Consider the following 8214-nt stretch of genomic DNA (forward strand, 5'->3'; position numbering starts at 1 on the left):
ACTGGTGCCGGTGTGCACAGCAGGTGCCCTGCTTTGGTGATGGAGGCTGGTGCCTATATATGTAGACTACACGGCTAATCCTCCCGACCCGCCCTCCCCCCCCCCTGGCCCGCCCCGCCGCCCCGCCCGGGTCCCTCCCCCGCTGCCGCCTCCCTCCCCTCCCCCGCCTCCCTCGCCAGCCTTGCCCGGGGTGTGTGGCCGACCGCCATGGTGACCCTGCGGGGTCTATTGCTATCACCTTGTAATCCCATATGTGCATGGACTGTACACGGACGTGGCATGACTGTTGCCACCCGTATCGAATTGTCTGTACCTTCACCAAATGCCTGTTATCACCATGTACTTTTCTGAATAAAAAAATCTGTTCTTATCAGCTTAATATCTGATACGTCCCCTACATGGGGACCAGAATATTAAACTGATTTTTGGACTTTGGCGGGGTTTTTGGAGCTTGCTCCAGCCCTGCCGCGGGTTGGCCTGGCATTGCACTACAGCCAGGATCGGCCCACTTTTGTTATCATGCGTTGTGATATGTGGTGAAAATAAAAGGATAAAGATACTTTTAAGATATATGACAATAAAAATTGACAAAACATGAAAATACGCCTCTTTTTGATCATGGTCATAGACAAACGCTCATACTAAATGGAATAAAAATGCGGGTATCGGCAAATTGTACCTGTGACCCCTCAATGTCCCTGAGGTCATCTCAGGTCATGAAGAAAAATGACCCAATCAATATCATTATGATTATAGACGTTTTTTTTTTCTCGAATTCCACTACTACGTGCCGCCCCCGACCCGAGCCACGATAACCGCTACAATAGGCGAATTAATTCACGCATTTATTTTGTTCCCAGACAATCGACATCTTTCAAGTACACGGTGCATCGGCGTCCTAAAATGTGACTGGAAAGGCCGCTCTATCTGGTGAAACTCAGTAAAGACGGTGCATCATCATCTAACTGAGGTACCTGTAAAGCTGACATCTTTATCACTATTCATTCGGTATCAGTGATGGACAGTGGGGGGCGTGTGGGAAGTTGTGGGTGACGACAGCTTTGCCTTACGTAAAGCATCATATGCTTTTAAAACTTTTCTCTTTTTAGTCTGTCTGTCTGCAGGCGCACGCGGAGGCGTACCAGCTGCGGCACGACGCCATCCTGGCCCGGCTGGAGCGCGCCACGCCCGTGTTTGCAGGAGATGACGTGCGGGTGAACCGTCGCGTCCCCGGCATCGACTCTGCCCTCCGCCCTGACCTGGTGGTGACCCGGGGTGATCATGTGTCCCTGGTGGACGTCACCGTGGCGTTCGAGAACCGCCCCGAGGCCCTCCGCGCTGCCGCCGCAGACAAGGAGCGCAAGTACGCGCCCCTCGTCCAGGAGCTGCGGCGGCAGGGGAAGACGGCCTCCGTGCACGCCCTCGTGTTGGGGTCCCTGGGGACGTGGGTGCGGTCCAACGAGAGGACGCTGCGTCAGCTGCGCGTGTCCCGCGTGTACGCCCGTCTAATGCGTAAACTCATGGTGAGTGATACGCTGCGGTGGTCACGCGACATTTATATTGAACATATTACCGGGACACGCCAGTATTAGGCACGTGTCGCTGTCGGGCCGACCCCAGGGCCGAGTGAATGTAGTTTGTTGTGGTTTTGTTAATTGTTATGTCTCTAGTGTCGCATGTTTGTGGCCGTCAGTGTGTTTCGTGGTCACTTGGTGTTAATTGTTATTATTTGTCACTGTCTCACTTGTGTACTGGTGTGTATGTGTGTGCCTGTGCCCTGGGTGTTCACCTAACAGCAGCAGTCGGTGCTGGTCGGCGGCCGCCGCACGGTGGCCCCCTCACCGACCTGCCCGCGTGACCTGAACTACCCTGCGCTGACCCCGCTGACCTGGACCGGACCGTCCCTGATGACCGAGACCGAGCAGCCTGCCTGTGTCTTCGTTTGGCAACCGCCAACCCGGTCGTCGTGTCTTACCGAGTCTCAGCTGACCGGCCGCTGACCCCGTGGCCGCTGAGCTGACCGCTGACCGCCGCCCGTGGCCCTCTGACCGAGGTGTCCGCTCCCTGGTGTCCGCCGCCCGGTGTCCGCCCCCCCCCGTGACCCCTGTGTCACTGTGTGTGTGTGGGTGTGAGGTGGGTGTACCGGTGTGTGCCGGTGACCCTTGGCCGTGACCGGTGGCCGTGGCCGCCCTGCCGGCGGCTGTAGGCTGCCCGTCTGGCGGCCGGCTGCCCCCCGGTGGCTGGAGCCGCCTCACCCGGTGGCTGTGGCTGCCCCCGGTGGCTGGGCCGCTCACCTGGTGGCTGTGGCTGCCCCCGGTGGCCGTGGCTGCCCCCGGTAGCTGTGGCTGCCCTCCGGTGGCCGTGGCTGCCCCCGGTGGCCGTGGCTGCCCCCGGTGGCTGGAGCCGCCTCACCTGGCGGCTGTGGCTGCCCCGTGGTGGCTGTGGCTGCCCCCGGTGGCCGTGGCTGCCCCTCGTCTGGTGGCCGCTGCCGTGGTCGCCTGCCGGTGACCTGGGGTCGCCTCCGGTGACCGCCGGGCCGCTCCTGGCGTCCGTCGGCCGCCCTGCGGCGCTCTCCGCCCGGTCACGCTGGACCGGTGACCGGGGCTCGGCGGCCGCCACCCGTGGCCGCCGTCTGCCGCTGGTGCCGCTGGTGCCGGCCCGTCGGCTGGTGCCGTCTGGTGCCGGCCCCGTCTACTGCTGGTGTCTGGCGCACTGTCAAGTGGCTGGTGGCTGCCCTCTTGGTGGCCGCCGTCAAGTGGCCGGTGATCGCTCTGCTGATGGCCGGTGGCCGCCCTCCCGGCGGCTGCCTTCAAGCGGCCGGTGCCCGTGGCCGGTGGCCACCCTCCCGGTGGCCGCTGTCAAGTGGCTGGTGGCCGCTCTGCTGATGGCCGGTGGCCGCCCTCCCGGCGGCTGCCTTCAAGCGGCCGAAGCCGGTGGCCGCCCTCTCGGTGGTCGCCATCAAGTGGCCGCTGCCTGTGGCCGGTGGCCGCCCTCCCGGCGGCTGCCTTCAAGCGGCCGAAGCCGGTGACCGCCCTCTCGGTGGCCACCTCCGTGACCGCCGCCCGGCTCGTGACCGCGGCTGTCCGTGCGCCGCGCTGCGCCCCGCCGCCCGGCGCCGACCGTTCTCCCCGAGACTGTCGGTCGGTCGGGGCTGTCGGTGCGCCGGGCCGCATCCCGTGCCGGCGCCCGCCGCTGCGGGCTGGAGACTGTTCCGGCCCGTCGGCCGGCGCTCGTTGGTGCCCGCGGCACCCGTCGCTCGGCGCTGGCTGGCGCCGTCTGGTGACCGCGTCGCGAACTAGTGCGCGTGGTGTCCTGACCGCCGCGTCGGTCTGGGCTCGTCGGTGCCCGCTGGTGCCCCGTCGGCTCGCTGCCGTCTCAGTGATGGACAGCACAGTGACGTCACCGCTCGGTGATGTGCGCGCCGCGGTGACGTGGGGTGGGGAGTGTTGGGGTGGGAGTGATGGGACGGGGTGGGACGGGAGTGTTGTGGCGGACAGTGGCCACTCACTGGCCGTGACCGCCCGTAGACGGTACGCCCCCGCCGTAGCCGCCGTAGACGGTCCGCCGTGGCCGCCCGGCCGGCCGGCACTCGCCTGTGCCTACTCTGGCTCGCTGGCGCCCGTACGCAGCTTGTGATTGGTGCGTGACTTCTCACCTCGCCGCCCTGAGCCTATGATCGGCGTCAGGCCTCCCTGGTGACCGGTGAGCGTAGTCACTGAGTACGGGTGACGTGAGAGCTGTGTGAGATGGCAGCTCTAGACAGTGTTAGTGTCTACAACAGTGACAGCCACTGCTGTGCCGCGGGGCGAGGAGTGTTGGATGGGATAGGGGCGATGGGGTGGGACGGGATTGTCGTGTGTATACATGATGTAAATGTGCTGCTATGTGCTCACTATTATGGCTGTCACCGCCCGACGCGGCGTGACCGTGGACCCCTAAGGTCCCCGGTTGGACCCCTCAGGTCCCCAGTCGGACCTTCCGGTCCCCAGTAGGACCCCTCCGGTCCCCAGTTGGACCCACCCGTCCACCCGCTGTACCGACCGTCTCACTGGACAGGGCGTGGTACCGTTGACGGGTCGGGACGACTCAGTGTGTGAATCAGTGTATGTGGGTATGTTGGATGGGGTGGGAAGGGACGGGTGGGGGTGGGGATACTGTGTATGTGTTTTAACCATGTGTCATTGCTCAATGCCATGTATTGCACACTGGATTCCAACATACTGCCCATGCTAATCGAAGCCTGTGTCGGCCCAATAATCTGTTAGTGGCTGTAGGCTGTTGGCTTAGGAGCGCGACATGCATGTTAACGCGATGTGTCTGATCGGCCATCCCGGTGCCTTTCGTGGCCATACTGAAGTTGGCCTGCACTGACCGACCCCCGCGGTCCTCCGGCGCCTAACGCCTTTGTCCGCTGCGCTAGGAGCGCCCTTTGTATGTATGTGTGTACTGTATAGTGCGTTTCGTTCGGTCGGCCTACCCTGTACCCTCCGTGACCTGCCGATGCTGGCTGGCCCCATGTATTTTATTCGTGGCCCAATAGTGCCCACTACCGTTGTCCGTGGCCCACGCTGCCACCGACCTGCCATTCTGTAAATATGTGTACCTACGGTGACCTCACTGATGGACCTGTTTGGTCCCCAGGCGCCTCCCGCCTCTTTATCATTCGCTGATGTGTGCGCTGATGTGCTACCCGTCTCGGTCGGCCCGCACTCCGAGCTCGTCTGGCACCCCTCTACCCTCCCTGCTCCGAGGCGGTGGTGTGGGGTCGGCGCCCCGGTGGGTCTCGGCCGGTGTGGGTCGGGGGGACCCCTGTACCCCCCTCGCTTGGTGCCGTATAGTAGAGTGGTGCCACGGGTTGCCATGGTGATGGCGTTGTGCAGCTCACCACACGATGGTGAGGCACGGCTGAGACTGCTTAGCTGGTAGAGCTAATGCTGGTGAGCGCTGACCTGGTGATGGTCTGAGTCGCTACAGCGACGGGCACGGTGGGCCCTGGTGGCCGCCCCGACCGACGAGTCGGTCCTGACTGGTGCCGGTGTGCACAGCAGGTGCCCTGCTTTGGTGATGGAGGCTGGTGCCTATATATGTAGACTACACGGCTAATCCTCCCGACCCGCCCTCCCCCCCCCCTGGCCCGCCCCGCCGCCCCGCCCGGGTCCCTCCCCCGCTGCCGCCTCCCTCCCCTCCCCCGCCTCCCTCGCCAGCCTTGCCCGGGGTGTGTGGCCGACCGCCATGGTGACCCTGCGGGGTCTATTGCTATCACCTTGTAATCCCATATGTGCATGGACTGTACACGGACGTGGCATGACTGTTGCCACCCGTATCGAATTGTCTGTACCTTCACCAAATGCCTGTTATCACCATGTACTTTTCTGAATAAAAAAAATCTGTTCTTATCAGCTTAATATCTGATACGTCCCCTACATGGGGACCAGAATATTAAACTGATTTTTGGACTTTGGCGGGGTTTTTGGAGCTTGCTCCAGCCCTGCCGCGGGTTGGCCTGGCATTGCACTACAGCCAGGATCGGCCCACTTTTGTTATCATGCGTTGTGATATGTGGTGAAAATAAAAGGATAAAGATACTTTTAAGATATATGACAATAAAAATTGACAAAACATGAAAATACGCCTCTTTTTGATCATGGTCATAGACAAACGCTCATACTAAATGGAATAAAAATGCGGGTATCGGCAAATTGTACCTGTGACCCCTCAATGTCCCTGAGGTCATCTCAGGTCATGAAGAAAAATGACCCAATCAATATCATTATGATTATAGACGTTTTTTTTTTCTCGAATTCCACTACTACGTGCCGCCCCCGACCCGAGCCACGATAACCGCTACAATAGGCGAATTAATTCACGCATTTATTTTGTTCCCAGACAATCGACATCTTTCAAGTACACGGTGCATCGGCGTCCTAAAATGTGACTGGAAAGGCCGCTCTATCTGGTGAAACTCAGTAAAGACGGTGCATCATCATCTAACTGAGGTACCTGTAAAGCTGACATCTTTATCACTATTCATTCGGTATCAGTGATGGACAGTGGGGGGCGTGTGGGAAGTTGTGGGTGACGACAGCTTTGCCTTACGTAAAGCATCATATGCTTTTAAAACTTTTCTCTTTTTATTAGTTTTGCTATAGCGTGAGGCGTGCAATCGTATATCGAAATGAAAAAAGTAACTGGAAAAATAGCAGTATCTATCGACATTCCTTACATCTGTGCTTTGGTAAGGTCCTGACAAATGCTTTATTTATTCATATTAGCCGTTTTCACGACGGCCATCTGGTACACATTTGATGCACAGGTGGTACAGATAAAGTGCAGAATTGGTCAAATCAGGTTCAGTGTGTCCTCTTAGCAGCTATCAGCTAGCACTTATATGCACTAATTTCTTATATGCCTGATTTGTCATATTTTCAGAGAGCATCATCGATTAAAACACTAATAAATTCATAAAATGAAGCTATTTGCTGTAAAAGAAAGTACGTGCAGATTTGATCACATCAGGTGCATTCGCCGGATAGACCGTCGTGAAAACGGCCATTAACTACTATCAAGATACATTTTTGTCGATACGTGCCTTATTCGTTACGTACATGATTAATCAGTACTTTTGCTGACGTACATGTGCAATACGTACTTTTGCGATGCATGCTTTTGTCTGCATGCAGCTAGGGGGGGGGGGGGGGGGGGTAGAGCTAGGGGGGGGGGGGTAGAGCGCTGCCATACGTCGTGGTGTTCGACTGTGCTGCCATCTGATGTCGCACCACTGATAACTGTCGGCGCGGCGCCGCCGTCTCCATTTGCGTGTGTACAAACGCACGGTCGAGAGCCACTAATTCGAAATTATTTCGAGTTTGGCGATCTTTTGTGCTTACAGATACTTACCATGGTGAGGATAAACTGAAACTGCGTATACTTTGAATGTAACATAATGGACCACTCTTATCACTCGCCGTGGCCACTAGCGCTCACGCTATAGCTCTGCATCGTTACTAGTACTAATAGTTATCCCTTAACTGCATAAGTATCTAAAAGTGTTGTGCTTAAGTATCGCTTCTCGGCCTTTTGGCTAAGATCAAAGTGTAGTATCTGTGGGGCATTCCCCCGGTATTTGCACATGATCGCGGCTCATTGGTCGGGATAGACATGCTTTTGGTTGGCTACCTTTCTTTTACAAAGCACGCCGCTAAAACATGCTCTATACGCTAAAAAATCTGTTCTTATCAGCTTAATATCTGATACGTCCCCTACATGGGGACCAGAATATTAAACTGATTTTTGGACTTTGGCGGGGTTTTTGGAGCTTGCTCCAGCCCTGCCGCGGGTTGGCCTGGCATTGCACTACAGCCAGGATCGGCCCACTTTTGTTATCATGCGTTGTGATATGTGGTGAAAATAAAAGGATAAAGATACTTTTAAGATATATGACAATAAAAATTGACAAAACATGAAAATACGCCTCTTTTTGATCATGGTCATAGACAAACGCTCATACTAAATGGAATAAAAATGCGGGTATCGGCAAATTGTACCTGTGACCCCTCAATGTCCCTGAGGTCATCTCAGGTCATGAAGAAAAATGACCCAATCAATATCATTATGATTATAGACGTTTTTTTTTTCTCGAATTCCACTACTACGTGCCGCCCCGACCCGAGCCACGATAACCGCTACAATAGGCGAATTAATTCACGCATTTATTTTGTTCCCAGACAATCGACATCTTTCAAGTACACGGTGCATCGGCGTCCTAAAATGTGACTGGAAAGGCCGCTCTATCTGGTGAAACTCAGTAAAGACGGTGCATCATCATCTAACTGAGGTACCTGTAAAGCTGACATCTTATCACTATTCATTCGGTATCAGTGGTGACAGTGGGGGCGTGTGGAAGTGTGGGTGACGACAGCTTTGCCTTACGTAAAGCATCATATGCTTTTAAAACTTTTCTCTTTTATTAGTTTTGCTATAGCGTGAGGCGTGCAATCGTATACGAAATGAAAAAGTAACTGGAAAAATAGCAGTATCTATCGACATTCCTTACATGTGTGCTTTGGTAAGGTCCTGACAAATGCTTTATTTATTCATATTAGCCGTTTTCACGACGGCCATCTGGTACACATTTGATGCACAGGTGGTACAGATAAAGTGCAGAATTGGTCAAATCAGGTTCAGTGTGTCCTCTTAGCAGCTATCAGCTAGCAC

At 56.2% G+C, this 8214-nt stretch overlaps 4 pseudogenes; all 4 read left to right on the top strand.

Annotated features, from left to right (window-relative positions):
- Positions 1 to 339: 339 nt before the first annotated feature.
- Positions 340 to 514, top strand: LOC122376600 (annotated as a pseudogene).
- Positions 515 to 5364: 4850 nt separating this feature from the next.
- Positions 5365 to 5540, top strand: LOC122376601 (annotated as a pseudogene).
- A 1521-nt stretch (positions 5541 to 7061) lies between these two features.
- LOC122376617 lies at positions 7062 to 7181 on the top strand (annotated as a pseudogene).
- A 20-nt stretch (positions 7182 to 7201) lies between these two features.
- Positions 7202 to 7379, top strand: LOC122376606 (annotated as a pseudogene).
- The last annotated feature ends 835 nt before the right edge of the window (positions 7380 to 8214 follow it).

Source organism: Amphibalanus amphitrite, unplaced genomic scaffold, assembly GCF_019059575.1.
Source record: "Amphibalanus amphitrite isolate SeventyFive unplaced genomic scaffold, NRLGWU_Aamphi_draft 002211F_arrow, whole genome shotgun sequence".
NCBI lineage: Eukaryota > Metazoa > Arthropoda > Thecostraca > Balanomorpha > Balanidae > Amphibalanus > Amphibalanus amphitrite.